General features: G+C 44.2%; 1 long non-coding RNA gene across 1 annotated transcript in view; it reads right to left on the bottom strand.

Annotated features, from left to right (window-relative positions):
* Positions 1-9,926: 9,926 nt before the first annotated feature.
* LOC122927704 overlaps positions 9,927-22,638 on the bottom strand; it is a 53,410-nt gene continuing 40,698 nt past the window's right edge. The window contains exons 2-3 of the long non-coding RNA XR_006387815.1: positions 10,477-10,731; positions 9,927-10,056 (exon numbers count right to left, since the gene is read on the bottom strand). This is a non-coding gene — a long non-coding RNA (uncharacterized LOC122927704). The remainder of the gene's footprint in view (positions 10,057-10,476; positions 10,732-22,638) is intronic.

Here is a 22,638-nt window from a genome sequence, read left to right as displayed (position 1 = left end):
TGGTAATGGCAGAAGAAGGTGGCTGCAGCAGCAGCAACAGGTACTGCCTCCACATGTGTGCACTGAGCCTGAACAGGCTCAAGCCAGCACCACCCGATGTAACAGGAGGTCGGTGTGTAAGTCACCTGTTTGGGCTTACTTCACCCTGGCAGAAGACGATCAGACAATCGCCATCTGTCAGCTGTACCCTGCCAGGGTGAGGAAAGAGAGGTCTGTTGCTCGGCTCGGTATCACTGCCCTTACCCAGCACCTGAGAGTCAACCACTGGCGGGAAAGGGACCAGATGCAGGGTGGTCACAGCACTGCCAGCAGCAGTGTGCAGGAGACAGCAGCTCCTGCCACTGTCCTGCAGCCACCCCACCCACTTCTAACAATGTATTCCCACTCCCCCACTCCTTCTCCTAGAGGTATTGGTACCGTCAGCCAGACTTCTTCCTCCTCTGCACCCTCCTCTATCACCTCCACTGCTGTCCGGCATCAGTGACAGGGTGCATCTGACAATGGATGCCTGGACCAGCAGACATGGGCAGGGATGCTACATCAGCTTCACAACCCATTTGGTGTCCCTCTGAGGCGCCGGGGAGGGATCATCAGATGTGGCGGCATCTCAGTTTGTGGTGACGCCTCAGAGTGTCCAGGGGAGAACTGCTGCTCTCTCTCAAGCCACTGTCTCCACCTCTGCTAAGTCAGAGCAAGCGTCTCTCTACAGCTACACAAGTGTGGGGCACGTCCACTGCCAGGCCGTGCTAAAGTTTGTCAGCTTAGGGGAACGGAGACACACTGGACATGATGATCTGGCCACCCTCCAGGCTCAGTTCCACAAGTAAACTAAAAACCAAACAAGTGGAGTGTTATATCAAAAGATGTCATTTATTATAAAATATAAAAAATGGAGAACAACAGGATGTAATACAGTACACGGAGAAGCACAGAGTAAGTCGAATCAAAAGAACCACCATGAGGCTGCGCAAAGTAATGCACAGATGGGTACGATCAAAAGGTAAGGCTAAAGCTAAGGCTCTGGGAAACCAAAGAAGTATCACATATAATGGTCTCCCCAATAGGGGTATGGTGCACGAAGCACCACAGACGAAATATAGTAATCCAAAGTCGTAGCTAGCATACACGGATTAATATAGGCGTCACAATCAGCCCAATAAGGTAATATAATAATGAAAAATCACTTGGCTGGGATCAAAATAATAAAACTAGTATACGCCTAAGTGCAAGGGACCCAGCGTGGACACATACAGGGGTACCCCACACACAATCTAAAACCGTGCATGGTGGCAAATTGAATGACAAGCCCTGGGCGCGAGACCTCGACGCGCGTTTCACCTCAACGGCTTCGTCAGGAGGTACTATATGATGCATGAGCAGGGTATATATAGAACATGGTAGGGGTGGGGCGATGGACAGAAATTACCTGGATTCGGCACATCTGCGGACCACACAAACGGGCGCGGGAAGCTCCATGATACGCGGCGCCATCTCTCAGCGCATCCACGTCTGCGCACCGCGCATGCGCGGCGGCACTTGCAGACGTCACGGAGCGCGTCGAGATGGCGTCACCCAGCGCATGCGCACCCCGCGACCCCCGTGGAACGCAGGTGAACCGCAATCCGCGGCTCTGAAAGAAACTAGGGGATGGAATTTAATCGCACGATTGCCACAATGCTGCAGGCACACACCTGCTGTATCCCCACCGGGCCCCACGCTCACAGGAAATGTCATATAGGCAAAGGACCATCGATGGGCATATAATATGAATTAAAGGATAATAAGTAGTGACACGATCATAAGTGTCGCAAATAATAACGTGACTTCCTGATATGCACATATAGTGACATATCAGATAGAAAAGTGACATGTAAGGGGTCCATATAAATAGAACCATAATAATGGCTAACTATAACATAACCCTGTAGCTCACACACAGTGATGAATAATAGAAAACGTACGATGTGCTAAGGGTCCATAACAATAGAACCGCAGTACCAGTATAGCGATCATACAGATGATCTAGTGGTGTGGTGAATAAAAGAGGAAATCTTATCAGTAAAAACATCACATATATAAAAAAGTGCTATCAGTAAGATACATATAATCATTAGTATGCATAATCCAGAATATGTCCAGTCAGATCATATGGGTCAATATTACCATCTAGGCCGTAATTCACCCATAGTTAAATATATTCTCCGTCTCCTTCTCAAATATGCATGATGATATAGTCTCTCAAATTACAGGACAAATTCATGCAGTCAAAGAGACAGAAGCGTAAAGAACATGTGAGCCTAAAAGATGGATGTGGTAAAACAATTCATACGAATAAAAGAAATCATCCCATTATATTACTAAAAAAAAGCCAAGTGATTTTTCATTATTATATTACCTTATTGGGCTGATTGTGACGCCTATATTAATCCGTGTATGCTAGCTACGACTTTGGGTTACTATATTTCGTCTGTGGTGCTTCGTGCACCATACCCCTATTGGGGAGACCATTATATGTGATACTTCTTTGGTTTCCCAGAGCCTTAGCTTTAGCCTTACCTTTTGATCGTACCCATCTGTGCATTACTTTGCGCAGCCTCATGGTGGTTCTTTTGATTCGACTTACCCTGTGCTTCTCCGTGTACTGTATTACATCCTGTTGTTCTCCATTTTTTATATTTTATAATAAATGACATCTTTTGATATAACACTCCACTTGTTTGGTTTTTAGTTTACTTTGGATGTGGTACAAGTGGTCACTATAGCTGTCTTAGTTGACAGAGCTGCCTTTTTGTAGGTTAATAGTATTTATATATATTTTCAGGCAATTCCTCATACATGGATTTCCGAGCACGTGACAAAAATTGGTTGTCACAGTTGGGAACAGTATTTGGGGATACTATGGCACAGGACACGGAGAAATGCGATAGCAAGGAACTTAAGCTTAAGATCAGAGAGGCCCTGAAAAAACGGACCAAGTTGTGGTGGAACAAGGCCGCATTAGAAAATTACCTAAATAGGAACATCATACCACGAGGTCTTAGGGTTCAAATCTTTCCCACATTGGAGGGGGAGGACCCCACATTTACCACCAAATGGGAGGAAACCCTCACTAAATGTTCTCAAACCCTTATTGAGCTGCTCATTGGGGCAGATCGTAGAGCTTTGGAGGCTGTGGAGAAGGATATTGACGGCCATAAGGACGGTATCCAGCTACTCCTGACTAAGGAAGAACTGGAATCATTTGACAAAAATTTGGAGGAAGATCTTGCCAAGTGGGAGCGTGAGATTCAGTCTATTAAAACCAAAAAATTCCAGAGAGATCTGGGGGATTACCAGCAGAATAAAGTATTTAGGTGGCAACGTACCAACCCTAGACCTGAATCCCGTTCACGTTCCCAATCTCTGGTGTCTTCAACATCTGAAGAAGAATGTGGCGTGCCTTTTTTAGAAGGACGCCCGGCCGCGGCACGTGGTCCGGATCCCGAAAGGGGAGGGTACAATCTACGTACCCCAGTACACAAACGGAAACACTGGAATGGGAATGGCCGAGGGAAGAGAGTACAGAACTGAAGGTAATTAACCTTTCTACCATTAGTCTCACTTTAACACAACAGCAAGTTCTTCAGAAGGGGCTATCCTTCTCCCCTGTGGGTAGATTTGACTACTTTGAGGTAGGTAAAGATCTGGAATTGTTTGCTCGGAAGCTTCTATTTAAGAAGCACTTTAGTCGTGGTCACGATGGGACTGTCTCGATGTCGCCGGCTGAGAGGCAGGCGATCTGTGACCTGGAATCCCTTTTAGAGGATCAGATGGCTACTGTGCCCAGTAGGTCTCCCGTACATCTGCACAGGCGCTCACGTACATTCCCCACTAAAACATTGTGCCCCGCGGTGGATGTCTTTGTGAAATTAGTAAAACAAGATCTAAATATAGACCATGTACATATTGGAAAAGACAATCTGACTCGTTCACAGAGACAGGCACTTCGGGAGCTACAGGAATTGAGAGATGTGGTGATTAAACCTGCTGACAATCGGGGAAATGTCGTGATATGGCCTGTGCAGATGTACGAAAGAGAGGTTTTTAGGCAGCTCAATAATAAGGAATGCTACCGTAGAATTGAGAGGGACCCCACTACACTTTATAAGAATGAGTTGGATGATATTCTTGCAGAAGCCTGTGATCAGTGCATTATTACTACTAAAATGATGGAAGGGTTGAGAGTTGACTTCCCGGTCAAATCCACCCTATATCTGCTCCCTAAGGTGCACAAGAGCCGCACCCATCCTCCCGGACGTCCGATCGTTTCGGGGATCGGCAGCTTGTGCACCAATGTGGGAAGGTTTATTGATTTTTTTTCTCCAGAAAAGCGTAGAAACCCTTCCTTCTTTTGTTAAGGATACCACCGACATGCTGAGACGGCTAAATGGGATTCATGTTGATCCAGATGTGGTCCTTGTCACATGCGACATTGAGTCGCTATACACGTCTATATACCATGACCAGGGAGTGCGGGCATCCAGATCCTTTTTGACCATGTCAGATTATGACAATGGTATGATTGAGTTTATTCTGACACTGTTAGAATTTATGCTCACGCACAACTATTTTTTATTTAAGGACCGCCTCTTCCTACAGCTCCAGGGGACAGCTATGGGGGCATCGTGTGCCCCCGCATATGCCAACTTGTTCCTGGGGCTGTGGGAGAGAGAGATCGTCCAGGAAACGCCTGGATATGATGCCGCACTCCTATGGTCTAGGTATATAGATGATGTGTTTTTCCTATGGCAAGATACCATTCCGGCCTTGGAAAACTTTTTGGCCTGCCTCAACCAGAACACACGCAATATCAGACTTACCTGGAAATACAGTCTTACGAATGTCGAATTCTTGGATATAATGATCACTAAGGGATCTGACGGTCAATTGTCCACTGATCTTTTCAGGAAGTCCACTGCCGTCAATGCCCTTCTCCACGCCTCCTCTGCTCACCATCCCAATACGATTCGGGCGATACCTACAGGGCAGTTCCTAAGAACTCGCAGGATCTGCTCCAGTGATAAGCAGTTCGAACAACAAGCCGGCAAGCTGACACAACAATTCCTCGAAAGAGGGTATCAATATAATACCATACAGCGGGGCTATGAAAGAGCCAAAAAAACATCTAGAGACTCCTTGTTGGTGAGTAGAGTTCAGAAAAGGGATAACCGGGACACATGTGTGAGATTTATTACCCCTTTCAATTCGAAATGGAGGTATATTCAGAACATTCTGAGGAGACATTGGCCAGTGCTTCACACAGATGGTGATCTGGCGGTATGCCTCCCCACATATCCCCAGATTACGTGGAGGCGGTCACGCAATTTGCGTGACATCCTCACAAAGAGTCACTATGTCCCCACACCCAGGGGGGGTATTTTTGGCAGTAAAGGTCCCAAGTGGGGGTCCTTCTCCTGTGGATCATGTGCCGCCTGCAGGTATATGATTCGTTCTACCGCCTTCAGTGACTCCTCAGGCCGAAAAGACTTTAAGATCGTACACAACATAAATTGTAACACTGAGGCTGTGATAAATCTGATCACATGCCCATGTAATCTTTTTTATGTTGGTATGACAAAGAGAGCCTTGAAGACACGGGTTTTGGAACATGTGTGTAGGATTCGAGCAGCGGCGGAAATCCCTGAGAGAGATTGGGAGTCACTGCAGGCGGTTCCACGACATTTCCGCAGGTTTCACGGGTCCGATCCAGGGGGACTGACGGTGAAGGGTATTGACAGAATCCATCTAGGGTCTAGAGGCTGTAATATTAAAGTGGCTCTACTCCGTAGAGAGACTAGGTGGATTGTCAACCTTGATACCGTCACTCCATACGGCCTTAATGAATCCAACAGTTTTTCTTCCTTTCTATGAAAATTGCGCGAATTTTATTGCAGGGCATATATTTTTTCTTTAGTTTTATTATATTGTATTTTCTATAATATTGTTATTATTTTTTTCTTTTTGAGATCATGCCATTCATTTCTGTGTGGAATTGGTGACGATGGACAGAGCTACCTATTGTGATGACATGGCCGCCACAAGAGAGGATGTTCGTCAAGACCTCCTAGCAACACATTTACATGATATTTATTACTCCTAGTATATATATATATATATATATATATACGGCGGGGCACTACATGGTGCTCCGAGAATACATGGGTATAGATCTGTCTGGCATATTTCAGCCAGTGAGATCTTTGCTATAACATTGCTATATTCTTGGGGAGGACTTGTTGGATATCTGATGTGCCCGTTGTCATATGGGCGGGGTCAATTTCACCGTGGCCCTCCTTTCCTTGTGGGGTTGTGGTGGCCCGGGTCGACCCCGCATACGGCTCTGTTGGTGTCTGCGGTGCCGCCCCGGTCGCTCCGACTCCACTATTGCCACGGTCACATTGCTTCTCTCATTGCTCTTTTCCTTGGCGGCTGGGGGTGTCTCGGCTGACCCCGCCGGCGGCCTTTACTGCCGGTGGTGTCACCCCGGTCACCCCTTTCCGTTTTCAGGACTTTTGTGTATCCTCTTGTTATCTTTGCTGGGTAATCGGTTGGGTGTGCCTGGGGTGACTCCGCGGGCTGCCTTTTGCTGCCCGGGGTGCCACCCTGTTCGCCCCCACCCTCTACCACTATCACAGCGGGTCTATATTATACAGCTGTTTATACAGTATTATTCTTTTTTTAGTAATATAATGGGATGATTTCTTTTATTCGTATGAATTGTTTTACCACATCCATCTTTTAGGCTCACATGTTCTTTACGCTTCTGTCTCTTTGACTGCATGAATTTGTCCTGTAATTTGAGAGACTATATCATCATGCATATTTGAGAAGGAGACGGAGAATATATTTAACTATGGGTGAATTACGGCCTAGATGGTAATATTGACCCATATGATCTGACTGGACATATTCTGGATTATGCATACTAATGATTATATGTATCTTACTGATAGCACTTTTTTATATATGTGATGTTTTTACTGATAAGATTTCCTCTTTTATTCACCACACCACTAGATCATCTGTATGATCGCTATACTGGTACTGTGGTTCTATTGTTATGGACCCTTAGCACATCGTACGTTTTCTATTATTCATCACTGTGTGTGAGCTACAGGGTTATGTTATAGTTAGCCATTATTATGGTTCTATTTATATGGACCCCTTACATGTCACTTTTCTATCTGATATGTCACTATATGTGCATATCAGGAAGTCACGTTATTATTTGCTACACTTATGATCGTGTCACTACTTATTATCCTTTAATTCATATTATATGCCCATCGATGGTCCTTTCCCTATATGACATTTCCTGTGAGCGTGGGGCCCGGTGGGGATACAGCAGGTGTGTGCCTGCAGCATTGTGGCAATCGTGCGATTAAATTCCATCCCCTAGTTTCTTTCAGAGCCGCGGATTGCGGTTCACCTGCGTTCCACGGGGGTCGCGGGGTGCGCATGCGCTGGGTGACGCCATCTTGACGCGCTCCGTGACGTCTGCAAGTGCCGCCGCGCATGCGCGGTGCGCAGACGTGGATGCGCTGAGAGATGGCGCCGCGTATCATGGAGCTTCCCGCGCCCGTTTGTGTGGTCCGCAGATGTGCCGAATCCAGGTAATTTCTGTCCATCGCCCCACCCCTACCATGTTCTATATATACCCTGCTCATGCATCATATAGTACCTCCTGACGAAGCCGTTGAGGTGAAACGCGTGTCGAGGTCTCGCGCCCAGGGCTTGTCATTCAATTTGCCACCATGTCCTCAGGTACGTTCTGTATTTAGCACGGTTTTAGATTGTGTGTGGGGTACCCCTGTATGTGTCCACGCTGGGTCCCTTGCACTTAGGCGTATACTAGTTTTATTATTTTGATCCCAGCCAAGTGATTTTTCATTATTATATTACCTTATTGGGCTCATTGTGACGCCTATATTAATCCGTGTATGCTAGCTACGACTTTGGGTTACTATATTTCGTCTGTGGTGCTTCGTGCACCATACCCCTATTGGGGAGACCATTATATGTGATACCTCTTTGGTTTCCCAGAGCCTTAGCTTTAGCCTTACCTTTTGATCGTACCCATCTGTGAATTACTTTGCGCAGCCTCATGGTGGTTCTTTTGATTCGACTTACCCTGTGCTTCTCCGTGTACTGTATTACATCCTGTTGTTCTCCATTTTTTATATTTTATAATAAATGACATCTTTTGATATAACACTCCACTTGTTTGGTTTTTAGTTTACTCTGGATGTGGTACAAGTGGTCACTATAGCTGTCTTATTTGACAGAGCTGCCTTTTTGTAGGTTAATATCAGTTCCACAAGTGGCTGACACCCCGAAGGCAGGTATGGTTGTCTGTGACAATGGCAGCAACCTACTCGTCCCTCTCCATGCTTGCTAGCAGTCTAACACACGTTCCCTGCATGGCACATGTCCTCAACCTTGTGGTACAGAAGTTTCTACACACATACCCAAGGTTGAGCGACATTGTGAAAAGGGTGCAGAGGATTGCCAGCCACTTCTGATGCTCCCCAACCACCACCACATCCCTATCTAATCTGCAGCAGGACAACAGCCTGCCACCTCACAGGCTGATTGTGGACAGTGTGACATGGTGGAACTCCACTCTCCACATGCTGGAGAGGTTGTGGGAGCAGTGAAGGACGGTGAAAGAGTACCAGCTGGACCAAGGCACTTCCAGGCCATCACACCCACTCCCCTACATCACCAAGGAGTGGGGCAGATACACCAGGTCTACCACGCGTTGGCCCCATTCAAGCAGGCAACCAAGGTGTTCAGCATGTCAGCTACAATGACGTGCTTCCCACAATGTTCCTGCTGGAGAGGACACTAGAACGCCTGCTCGATGCTGGGGAGAGTGCCTTGATGGCGCGAGCAAGAAGAGGTAACATTGCTCCACCAGGTCCAGGCTCAGGACGAGGTGGAGGAGTAAGAATTTTTTGAGGAGGTTGTTGACGTCTAGGAGACTGGGCCTAAAAACACACCAGTGCGGGCGGCGTGTGGAGCTAATTTTGTACTAATTTATTGTGGGCTTTACAAACTTAGAATGCCTTTGAAAAAAATTATTTTCAAAGGAAAATATAGCATTTTGTATGCATGGGAGCACAATCCTGCTCTAGATGAAGAACCTGCTGCTATCAGAGGTGTCTAAGTTTATTTTTGGTGTTGTCCCAGTCTGGTGGGGCCCATTCCTGGGAACACATTCCTGCTGCAAACAAAGAACCTGCTGCTGTCAGAGGTGTCTAAGTTTATTTTTGGTGTTGCCCCGGTCTGGCGGGGGCCCATTCCTGATAACAAATTCCTGCTACAAGCAAAGAACCGGCTCCTGTCTGTTCTGGCTGAGTTTGGCCCAGCTATGTGTAGGCCTTATACTACACCATTACCATTTACCTGCTGCTGTCTGTCCTGATGAGTTTGGCCGAGCTACAGATGTAGCAGGGGTAACACACACACTCTTAACTCAAATTTCTTAACTCATTGCGTTATCTTGAAACAAAAGCCATTGAAAAGCAATTGCTTAATGCATTTATTTGCATTTAGTTTAGATAACATGTCTCATAAAGCAGGTGTGTTAACCCTGCTACATCCATATGTGTAGGTCTTATACTACACGTTACAATGTACCTGCTGCTGCTACTGTATGTCCTGATCCTGCTGAGTTATGTGTAGACCTTTTACTTCACCGTTACTTTTACCTGCTGCTGCTGTCTGTCCTGATCCTGATAAGTTTGCCCCAAGACTAAAGGGGCACTACTGCGACCTTATACGTTAAAATTTATCAAAAACATAAAAATATAAAAAAATGAAAGCACACGTTAGAACGGTAAAAACTATTTATTCACAATTTTGAGGAACAAATATGTCTCTAAGGCTCCTCCAACTGCTGCACCTTTTTATCCAGATGCTCCCGTATCTTCCTTTGCTGCTCCCTGATCTCCAGCATGGCTTTTTTGTCCTCTTGCTGCAGCTGTATTATTTTGTTTTTTAATTTAATGAGTGCTATTAGGATAAAAAAAAAATGAAAATTACTTGCAATTCAGATTAAAAGACTATTAGTGCATTGTGTTGAGTATTTTTTTTAAAGCACTCCCGATTCACATCCCAATTCGTTAGTTAATTATATTTATGATGATTATATAGTTGGTTAGTTAGTGATAGTTCAGTAGAGTATAATGTTATTTAGTTGGATAGTTAGTGATAGTTCAGTAGAGTATAATTTTATTTAGTTGGTTAGTTTGTGATAGTTCTGTAGAGTATTAAGTTATTTTGTTGGTTAGTTAATGGTTTTTATGTAGATTACAGAGTTGGTGTCCAGTGTTATTTTTTATTACAGTGGTGTGTATTGTCCCCTCATTGTTGGCCCTTTGTTTCTGTACATGTTTTGGATACAGAATTAAATTGCTGTGTGCACATATTTACCCTCCTGGCGGGGGCTGGTAACATCCTCCTCCTCCTCTTCTTCCTCATCAGGAGTGAGGAGGGGATGCAGCTGCTGCGAGGGACTGGCCTCTTCGGCCTCCACCTCCACCATTTTGCCCACATCAGATGGGGTTGGTGCATACGCATGCTGGGAGGGTCCAGACTACTCTCCCTTCTCCTCCTACTTTGCGGAGACCACCACAACCTCCAGATCATCTGTTGAAGGCCTGCAGTGGACCGAAGGAACGGGAACACCTGTAATAATATAAGGTTCAGAATTTAGACAAACGAATCAGAACTCATAACAAAATGCAAATTTAACCCCTCACGGACCGGGCCATTTTTTACCTTTCTGCCCAGGCCATTTTTAGCAAATCTGACAAATGTCACTTTATGTGGTAATAACTTTAAAATGCTTTTACTTATCCAGGCCATTCTGAGATTGTTTCCCTTCACATATTGTATTTCATGACAGTGGTAAAATTGAGTCAAAAAATTTCATTTTTATTTATAAAAAAATACCAAATTTACCAAAAATGTCTAAATTTCAAAATTTCCAAATCTCAATTTCTCTACTTTTATAATAGATAGTAATACCTCCAAAAATAGTTATTGCTTTACATTCCCCATATCTCTGCTTCATGTTTGGATCATTTTGTGAATACCATTTTATTTTTTGGGGAACGTTAGAAGGCTTAGAAGTTTAAAAGCCAATCTTGAAATTTTTAAGAAAAAAAAATAAAAAAATTTTAAGGACCAGTTTAGGTCTGAAGTCACTTTGTGATGCTTACATAATAGAAACCACCCAAAAATGACCTAATTTTAGAAGCAACACCCCTCAAGGTATTCAAAACTGATTTTGCAAACTTTGTTAGCCCTTTAGGTGTTCCACAAGAATTGATGGAAAATTGAGTTAAAATTTTAGAATTTCATTTTTTGGCAGAATTTCCATTTTAATCAAACTGGTTAACAGTCAAGCTGTTCTGGTTCTGATCAATGGTCAGGTAGGTTGATACACTGCTCCAAATTAGATAGATAAATATATATGTGCATGCATGGTGAGAGAAATAACACTGACACTCTATATAAGGTCAAAGCATAACTTTAATTTATTAGGTGGGGGCTTCACATTCTATACCCTCCATATTAGTGGGAGGAGTGGGCTCACATGATTGATCTTTTAGCAAAAAGTAATGTAAACAGAAAATAAGTTTAAGGCATATTTATGATGGACTCAGAGGAATTCCTGACAGTTTCAAATCTTTGCTGCAATTAGTTTCAATCATAGAATGCATACTGGGGGTTGTCTCTCGGACAGACACCATTTTATAAGTGACAAACAAGTGTCCATTATATTCCATAACAGTCCCCTCTTGGATTCTTGAACTTTCCCTGCATAGTAAACCCCTGGGAATACAATTTGCAATAATCTTCACCCACAGTGGCGACAACCTACCCCTTTTGGGTAGACTCCCGGTTAATCAAACTTATGATAGTACCCTGGGATTCATCTTTCCCTATCTCAGTACGACATCATAATTGGTGGGGGAACTTTTGTTGAATTATTTGGTTTCCATATCTTCTTCACCATATACCAGCATGATGGGCTGTTCAGTAGTTGTGTCACGACCGCTATCCCAGCAGCAGTCGTGTCGTACCAGACGGAGGGGAAAGGGGACCCTTATCTATAGATGGGAGATAGAACGGCCACCCCTGACTAACCCTAAGCTGGCACCTGTCTGCCCTGATACCCTAGACGGGGTGTGAACCCGTGCGGCGAGCAGGATGCCTAAACCCTCAGTCACCCTAGCAAGACTAGACTGGGGAAAGGCCGATGGGAGCACTAGTCACCATCACTCATGTCTAGGAGAACAACAGGGGAAGACAGCAACAAACAAACAATCTATAACAGAGAATAGACTTATCCAGTCACGAGCAGAGAAGGTGATCCCAATAACGACAGTCCACGCCAGACAAGAGCTCCACAGCAATACCATCAAACGATCTCCTTCAAAGGTCAGAATAACACTGGAAGTAAGGACTATATCTGGCAATGACTGCAAGTGAAACTGAAACTAATATAGTAGCTGGGAGTGGCAGACAGGACTCACCTGAGAAGGATGCCTACAAACTCCCAGTCAGGACAAAAAGGTTCACAAGGCAAAACCCTGATGACATACCCTGAACCACAGAGCAAACTCACAAGCTATCGCGAGTAGCAAGTCGCTGCGACCTTCTCCTCCCAGACCTGTCTGGATCAGTCACAGTCGTGACAGTACCCCCCTTGCTACGAGGGGCCACCGGACCCTCAAGACCAGGCCTCTCCGGATGGGACCTATGAAAAGCCCGAATGAGTCTGTCTGCCTTTATCTCTGATGCTGGCACCCACATTCTCTCTTCGGAACCATAACCTTTCCAGTGCACCAGGTACTGAAGAGAGCGGCGAACATATCGTGAATCAACAATCTTTTCTACCTGAAACTCCAGACTGCCATCAACAACCACCGGTGGAGGCGGTAATGGCAATGGTTCAGGAGGTTCTACATATCTCTTAAGCAGAGATCTGTGGAAGACATTATGGATCCTTAGAGTCTGAGGTAGCTCCAGACGAAAAGCCACCGGGTTAATGATCTTAATTACCCTATAAGGACCAATAAATCTCGGACCTAATTTCCACGAGGGAACCTTCAACAATTTCTGGTAGACAACCACACCAAGTCATTCACCCCAAGGTCCGGACCTTCCGAGCGCTTCTTATCAGCCACACGTTTGTATCTACCACCAATTCTCTTCAAACTTTCTTGCACACTCTGTCACACTGATGAAAGTGAAGACGCAAATCGTTCCTCCTCGGGAATCCCAGACGGCCCCCCCTCACTAAACGTACAAAACTGAGGATGGAAACCATACGCACCAAAAAATGGTGACTTATCGGTGGATTCTTGACGACGATTATTAATGGCAAACCCCTAAACGAGAACAAAAAGCTTTCCAAAATTTAGAAACAAATTGGGTACCATGATCCAAAACAATATCGGAAGGGACCCCTTGAAGCTTCACGATGTGGTCAATAAAAACCTGAGCCAGTGTGTTAGCATTAGGCAATGCGGTAAGAGCAATAAAGTGCGCCATTTTACTGAACCTGTCAACAACTACAAGAATAACAGTCTTCCCCGCTGATACTGGTAGATCCGTAATGAAATCCATTGATAGGTGCGTCCAAGGCCTGTTGGGGATGGCCAGAGGTAAAAGACGCCCTGCTGGACGAGTATGATCTACCTTAGAACGAGCACAGGTAGCACATGCAGACACAAAATTCAACACCTCCTGGCGCCACTTAGGCCACCAGAACCGACGAGACACTAATTCAGAGGTTGCCCTACTACCTGGGTGTCCTGCCAGTGTGGAGTTATGGTTTTCTTTTAGTATCTCCAGGCGTAAATTTTCTGGCACAAACAGTTTACCCAAGGGGCAGGAGGCCGGGGCGTCCCCCTGAGCTTCCAACACCCTCCCCTCTAAACCTGAGTGTAATGCAGAGACCACCACCCCCTTTTGCAAAATAGGCTCTGGTACATCAACATCACCCCCTCCAGGAAAACTTCGAGACAATGCATCCGCCTTAGTATTTTTTGCCCCCGGGCGATAGGTTATTACAAAATTAAACCTAGTAAAAAATAACGACCACCGAGCCTGTCTAGGGGTGAGACGTTTAGCAGACTCCAGATATAATACGTTTTTGTGATCAGTAATCACCGTGACGGGATGAACCGCCCCCTCCAAAAAATTACGCCACTCCTCAAAAGCCAACTTAATAGCCAAAAGTTCCCTGTTGCCAATATCATAGTTCCTTTCTGCAGTAGACAATTTCTTCGAAAAGAAAGCACACGGACGCCATTCACCAGGGGACGGGCCCTGAGATAGTACCGCTCCCATCCCCACCTCTGATGCGTCAACCTCTACAATAAAAGGAAGCGAGACATCTGGCTGTACGAGAATAGGGGCTGAGGTGAATCTCTCCTTCAGAGATGTAAAGGCAGTTTTGGCTGCATGTGACCATTTGGAAAAATCGGATCCCTTTCGGGTCATGTCCGTCAGTGGTTTGACCACCAAAGAATAGTTCTTTATAAACTTTCTATAAAAATTGGCAAACCCCAGGAAGCGTTGCAATGCCTTCAGGTTCTCAGGCAGATCCCAGTCCATAATCGCCCGGACTTTCTCTGGATCCATGCGGAAACCTGAATCTGACAACACATACCCCAGAAATGGCAGTTCTTTTACGGCGAACACACATTTCTCTAATTTAGCAAACAATTTGTTGGCCCTTAATATCTGCAGCACTTGTCTCACATGGATCTTATGTGTATCCAGATCTGGAGAATAGACCAGGATGTCATCAAGATATATCACAACAAATCTCCCGATAAGGTGACTAAAAATATCGTTGACAAAATGTTGGAACACTGCAGGCGCATTAGTAAGACCAAAAGGCATAACCAGATTTTCATAATGCCCTTCTGGAGTATTAAAAGCCGTCTTCCACTCATCCCCCTCTTTGATGCGAACCAGGTTATAGGCTCCTCTGAGATCCATCTTGGAGAACCATTTAGCACCAGCAACCTGATTAAAGAGGTCGGGAATGAGAGGAAGAGGATAGGGATCTCGGATAGTTATCCGGTTTAACTCCCGGAAATCCAGGCAAGGACGCAGGCCCCCATCTTTCTTTTTAACGAAAAAGAACCCTGCAGCCACAGGTGAAGAAGAGGGTCTGATGTGTCCCTTAGCCAAACTCTCCGAGATATAATCTTGCATAGCCTTCCTCTCCGGGCCGGAAAGATTATATAACCGGGTTTTAGGTAGTTTTGCCCCAGGTACTAGGTTAATTGGGCAATCATATGGACGATGAGGTGGTAACCCCTGACAACTCTTCTCAGAGAACACATCCATAAAATCTGACAGAAAGGCAGGCAGAGATGTTACAGAGAGTGTAGAGCACCTACTACTCAAGCAGTAGTCCTTACAATGATCACTCCACTCCACAATCTCCCCGGCCTGCCAATCCACCACGGGATTGTGAGTCACCAGCCAGGGAAGCCCCAATACCATGGGAGCCGGAAGACCATCCAGGACATAACAAGAGATATGCTCTTTATGGAGGTCCCCTACCTGCAGATGGATGTTATGGATGATCTGAGTTAACTCTCTCTGAGTAAGAGGGGAGGAGTCGATGGCAAAAACAGGAATAGTTCTGCGTACCGGTTCTGGAGTAAAACCCAGAGCCTGAGCAAACTGTGAATCCACCAAGTTGACCCCCGCCCCACTGTCCAAAAAGACGGAACAGATCTCAGTCTTATTGCCAGCCTTAACGGTAGCGGAAAACAAAAACTGAGACATGCGTATGGAGGAAACGAATACGCCCAGACTGTTATCCTACGCACAATCTGGGGACTCTAGTTTTCCCGCGGCTCCTTTGTTTGTTCTCTTGGGTTCTGAGGGACATACCTTTACAAAATGACCCCTCCCCCCACAACGAAAACAAACCTCTGACCTATGGCGGACCTTCGGAGGATTCACCCGTCTAGTGACGCCCCCTATTTGCATTGGTTCAACTGGATCATAACAAACCGATCCCTGCCCTATAGAGGCCTCTGTAGAGTTTAATAGTCTCTCCTTGAGTCGTCTGTCGACTCTAATAGACAGAGACATAGCAGCTTCAAGAGACCCAGGGACCTCGTATACCGCCAGCGCGTCTTTTAATTTTTCAGACAACCCCTGGCAGAACTGACTCCTAAGGGCCGAGTCGTTCCATAATGTATCAGTAGCCCACCTACGGAATTCGGAACAATATAGTTCAGCAGACCGGTTCTCTTGCCGAAGTCCACGTAGTTTAGACTCAGCCAGTGAGACCCTGTCCGGGTCATCATATACGAGACCCAGGGCTTCAAAAAACTCATCCACTGATCGTAAGGCTGGAGAGTCTGATGGTAGGGAGAAAGCCCAAGCCTGCGGATCTCCTTGCAGGAGAGAAATTACAATGCCCACCCGTTGTTCCTCGCCGCCAGAGGATCTAGGGCGTAACCTGAAGAACAATTTACAAGCTTCTCTGAAGGTTACAAATTGGTCTCTCCCTCCTGAGAACCTATCAGGTAAAACTACTTTTGGCTCAGGAGTACCTTGGTTTCCCGTAGCAACGGTGGAACCCAGGGATTGCTGCTGCTGCTGCAGCACTGTTGCTTTTAATCCTGCCACTTCAAGGGATAACCCCTGTAATTCTTTTGCCAAAACCGTAACCGGATCCATAGTGGAACAGAAAAATACCAAGCAAAACAGCAAGCAAAAAAAAAAAAAAAATGTCACATTTTTATTTTTTTTTTTAAATAGCCAGATATACTGTCACGACCGCTATCCCAGCAGCAGTCGTGTCGTACCAGATGGAGGGGAAAGGGGACCCTTATCTATGGATGGGAGATAGAACAGCCACCCCTGACTAACCCTAAGCTGGCACCTGTCTGCCCTGATACCCTAGACGGGGTGTGAACCCGTGCGGCGAGCAGGATGCCTAAACCCTCAGTCACCCTAGCAAGACTAGACTTGGGAAAGGCCGATGGGAGCACTAGTCACCATCACTCATGTCTAGGAGAACAACAGGGGAAGACAGCAACAAACAAACAATCTATAACAGAGAATAGACTTATCCAGTCACGAGCAGAGAAGGTGATCCCAATAACGACAGTCCACGCCAGACAAGAGCTCCACAGCAATACCATCAAATGATCTCCTTCAAAGGTCAGAATAACACTGGAAGTAAGGACTATATCTGGCAATGACTGCAAGTGAAACTGAAACTAATATAGTAGCTGGGAGTGGCAGACAGGACTCACCTGAGAAGGATGCCTACAAACTCCCAGTCAGGACAAAAAGGTTCACAAGGCAAAACCCTGATGACATACCCTGAACCACAGAGCAAACTCACAAGCTATCGCGAGTAGCAAGTCGCTGCGACCTTCTCCTCCCAGACCTGTCTGGATCAGTCACAGTCGTGACAAGTTGAAGTCACAATTTTTTCACTTATTTTTTGGACACAGGGTACAATGCAACATACCACTACTGACATTAATACTAGCATCAATACTATCACCATACCTATTTGGGTGAGAAAGGATTTCCAGTTTTTGAACCATCCAAAGTGCTCATCCCATGGGTCTGTTATCCCTGAGTTATGTTTTAATTCCTCTGAGAGGTTAGTAAGCTTGTTTATTGCTTCAGTTACCTTCACTTGTGGCCAGTGTTATCTGGGATGTAGGTGCAGCAAGTTTCCCCAATCATTTTACAAACTCCCCAAGTCTCAACTAGGATCATATCTTGAGCCATCCTGTTCAGAAAGGCCACAGCAGAAGTAGCCTGTTCTGCAATTCATTTTAGGGCATCACAGGTGTAGTTTACAAATCTTTGCTGTTTATAATATATGTAATTTATCCAGTTGATGTTCTTGTTCATTGTCACCATTGGGAGTAAGGATTCAAATCCAGTTGCCACCTGATCTCTGGCCTTAAACTTGTTGGGGACCCCACTTGGGACTCCAATTGCATTTATATACACATGTGGGTCAAAACTCAACTTTTATTGCCCTGATTCTTTAGTTTACAGAAACCCCCTATATGTGGTGATAAACTGCTGTACGGGCACATGGCAGGGTGCAGAAGGAAAGAAACGTTGTATGGTTTTTGGAGGGCAGATTTCACTAGGATAATTTTAAGCTGCCATGTCACATTTGAAGCCCCCATGATGCACCCCTAAAGTAGAAACTCCAAAAAAGTGACCCAATTTTGGAAACTACGGGATAATTTGGTAAGTTAGTTGTTTTAGGGTACATATGATTTTTGGTTGCTCTATATTACACTTTTTGTGAGGCAAGGTAACAAAAAATAGCTTTTTTGGCACCGTTTTTATTTTTTGTTATTTACAATGTTCATCTGACAGGTTAGATCATGGGGTATTTTTATAGAGCAGGTTGTTACGGAAGTGACAATACCAAATATGACTACTTTTTGGTTGTTTGTTTCACTTTTACATAATAAACCATTTAAAAAAAAGATTTTTTTAGTGTCTCCATATTCTAAAAGCCATAGTTTATTTTAGATTTTTTGGGTGACTGTTTTATGTAGGGGCTCGTTCTTTTTGTTTTGAGATGATGGTTTGATTGGTACTATTTTAGGGTGCATATGAATTTTTGAACACTTGGTATTACACTTTTTGTGATGTAAGGTGATTACGGTGTTTACCTGAGGGGTTAGGTCATGTGATATTTTTATACAGCAGGTTATTACAGATGCGGAGACACCTTATATGTATATTTTTTTATATTTATTTAAGTTTTACACAATAACAGCATTTTTGAAAAAAATAATTAAGCTTTAGTGTCTCCATATTCTAAGAGCAATAGTCTTAGGTAGGGGCTCATTTTTTGTGGGATAAGGTGACGGTTAGATTAGTACTATTTTGGGGGGCATACGCCTTTTTTATCGCTTGGTGTTGCACTTTTAGGGATGTAAGGTAACAAAAAAAGATTTACTTTTCTTTTTTTCCCAATTTTTAACTAAAAATGTAACTTTGTTTTGGGAAAAGGACCCTTATTTTTTTTTTTTACTTGAAAATGAATTTTTGGGGGGGAAACCTTTATTTTTTTTTACTTTGTTTTCACTTTTTTATTTTTGTCCCACTCTGGGACTTCAACTTTTGGGGGTATGATCCCCTTTACAATGCATTACAATACTTCTGTATTGTAATACATTGGCTGTAAGTGTATTACGCAATGCAATTCACTTACAGCCAGCTTGCCTGTGAGATCTAGGGGGCTGGATCTCACAGGCTCTCCTGAAATCGCTTCCTTGCCATCGGGTCCCCGTCACTGCAGCACGGGGGACCGATGGACACCCCGCACATGTCTGAAGCTTGCACGTGCCGCGGTCAGCACTGACCGCAGCTGTGCAGGGGTTAATGCGCTGGTATCAGTGATTTCACCTATGCTGGCACATACAGCAGGGGTTCGGCTATCAGTGGCTGCCGGACCACTGTCGCTGATCGTGCAGCTCCTGCAACCGCCCGATCAACATGCAGTACATGTAAGTCACTGAGCTTTAAGTCAAGTCCAGATATGACGTACATGTGCGTCATCAGGCGTTAAGGGGTTAAGTGAGGGATGTATCGAATGTAATGATGGAATACAGAATGATGATTGCAGTTTATGTATATATACACACACACATATATATTTATGTGTGTGTGAAATGTACTAAATCAGCCAGTTACATCATATATCTCTACTTAGCCGTGTGTATAAATATATATATATATATATACACTCACAGCAAGGTAGAGATGTATGATGTAACCGGCTTATTTGCTACGTGTCACACCAGGTAGTAAGCAATCATTTGTAAAGGTGAGTGTTGGCAAGAGATACACAAGTAATATACGCATTGTATCTGGGCATTTTCTGTCACGGATCTCAGTGATCCACTCTGAGTGCCTCCTCTTTATATCCGACCAGTATTTGATGGTCGCCATTGCAGTGTGCTTCCCCTTGAACTCCCTCCGTAGCCCCTTCTGTATCCCCCGCACAATAATCTGTTTTTCATCTTGGACCCGGGTCCTATCATATCCCTTCTCCAACATGCGCTGCAGGATAAAGATGCAAGCATATAATCCCAAATTTTTAAACTACAAGTACCGTATTTAAAACACTGTCCTCAACAACACAGCAAAAAGTATTTAAGTATTTGACGGGGAATTATTAGATTTAATGCTACTGTTATATGATCAGATTGTACTGCAATTGTATGTGTGTGGGGTCTGAGCCATCGAATATTGGCCAGCTGAACAGAGATGTACCTGTCTAGTGATGGTACGGTATGGAGTGTAAAGCTGGTTCACCTCCCCGTGATGCACCCTTCTTCTGACCAACAGGACACAAACTCTAATCTATAGACTGTGTGTGTGTGTTGTATATAGAGTGTGGCAGGAAAATGGATGTGCAATGTGCATGTGAGAGATATTTCTCTGCTGTCCATACATACTCTACATGCTACAGACATAGTGGTGTGATGTCACAGCAATACTTAGTGCACCAATCAGTAATACAGTTGCAGGAAAAAGTATGTGAACTCTTTGGAATAAAATGGATTTCTGCACAAATTGGTCATAAAATGTGATCTGATCTTCATCTAAGTCACAACAATAAACAATCACAGTCTGCTTAAACTAATAACACACAGATAATTAAATGTTACCATGTTTTTATTGAACACACCATGTAAACATTCACAGTGCAGGTAGACAAAGTATGTGAACCCTTGGATTTAATAACTGGTTGAACCTCCTTTGGCAGCAATAACTTCAACCAAACGTTTCCTGTAGTTGCAGATCAGACGTGCACAACGGTCAGGAGTAATTCTTGACCATTCCTCTTCACAGAACTGTTTCAGTTCAGCAATATTCTTGGGATGTCTGGTGTGAATAGTTTTCTTGAGGTCATGCCATAGCATCTCAATCGGGTTGAGGTCAGGACTTTGACTGGGCCACTCCAGAAGGTGTATTTTCTTCTGTTTAAGCCATTGTGTTGTTGATTTACTTCTATGCTTTGGGTCGTTGTCCTGTTGCAAAATCCATCTTCTGTTGAACTTCAGCTGGTGGACAGATGGCCTTTAGTTCTCCTGCAAAATGTCTTGATAAACTTGGGAATTCATTTTTCCTTCTATGATAGCAATCTGTCCAGGCCCTGATGCAGCAAAGCAGCCCCAAACCATGATACCCCCACCTCCATACTTCACAGTTGGGGTGAGGTTTTGATGTTGGTGTGCTGTGCCTCTTTTTCTCCACACATAGTGTTGTGTGTTTCTTCCAAAAAACTCAACTTTGGTTTCATCTGTCCACAGAACATTTTGCCAGTACTGCTGTAGAACATCCAGGTGTTCTTGTGCAAACTGTAAACGTGCAGCAATGTTTTTTTTGGACAGCAGTGGCTTCCTCTGTGGTATCCTCCCATGAAATCCATTCTTGTTTAGTGTTTTACATATCGTAGATTCGCTAACAGGGATGTTAACATATGCCAGAGACTTTTGTAAGTCTTTAGCTGACACTCTAGGATTCTTCTTCAACTCATTGAGCAGTCTGCGCTGTGCTCTTGCAGTCATCTTTACAGGACAGCCACTCCTAAAGAGAGTAGCAGCAGTGCTGAACTGTCCCCATTTATAGACAATTTGTCTTACCGTGGACTGATGAACAGCAAGGCTTTTGGAAATACTTTTATAACCCTTTTTAGCTTTATGCAAGTCAACAATTCTCAATCGTAGGTCTTCTGAGAGCTCTTTTGTGCGAGGCATCATTCACATCAGGCAATGCTTTTTGTGAAAAGCAAACCTAGAACTGGTGTGTGTTTTTTATAGGGCAGGGCAGCTGTAACCAACACCTCCAATCTCATCTTACTGATTGGACTCCAGTTGGCGCCTCACTCCAATTAGCTCTTGCAGATGTCATTAGTCTAGGTGTTCACATACTTTTTCCACCTGCACTGTGAATGTTTACTTGGTGTGTTCAATAAAAACATGGTAACATTTAATTATTTGTGTGTTATTAGTTTAAGCAGACTGTGATTGTCTAATGTTGTGACTTAGATGAATATCAGATCACATTTTATGACCAATTTGTGCAGAAATCCATATCATTCCAAAGAGTTCACATACTTTTTCTTGCAACTGTAACTACTCAGACCTGATAAAATGTGAAGTTGTATGTATTGCACAAAAATCTGCGCATTATTCGCAATCACAAATATATTGAAACACTCATAAAGCTATTGTTCTGCCAGACCTGCTTAATGTCATCAGAAGCAGTGCTGTAATGTAAAATTACGTACCATAATCAGGAGTTACTCCTCACATTCGCGAAAGTTGCTGTCAACCATTTTCTCTAGTCTCAGGAATCTTCAGGCAGTTAAAAAACTGTAGCAAAACTCAGCCACGCCTCTATTGCGCATGCGCAATATGCGCATATTAAATTGCCGATTTTCGCAATCAAGAGAATAATTTGTAAATTTGAATATTTTCCCTGCTGCTCATCACTATTATTTATTTTGGGTAATATATATAATATAGGCGTAATTAAAAA

The sequence above is a fragment of the Bufo gargarizans genome, chromosome 2, assembly GCF_014858855.1.
Source record: "Bufo gargarizans isolate SCDJY-AF-19 chromosome 2, ASM1485885v1, whole genome shotgun sequence".
Classification (NCBI taxonomy): domain Eukaryota; kingdom Metazoa; phylum Chordata; class Amphibia; order Anura; family Bufonidae; genus Bufo; species Bufo gargarizans.
The sequence above is the reverse complement of the archived record's forward strand: the minus strand, read 5'-3'. Positions and strand labels throughout refer to the sequence as shown.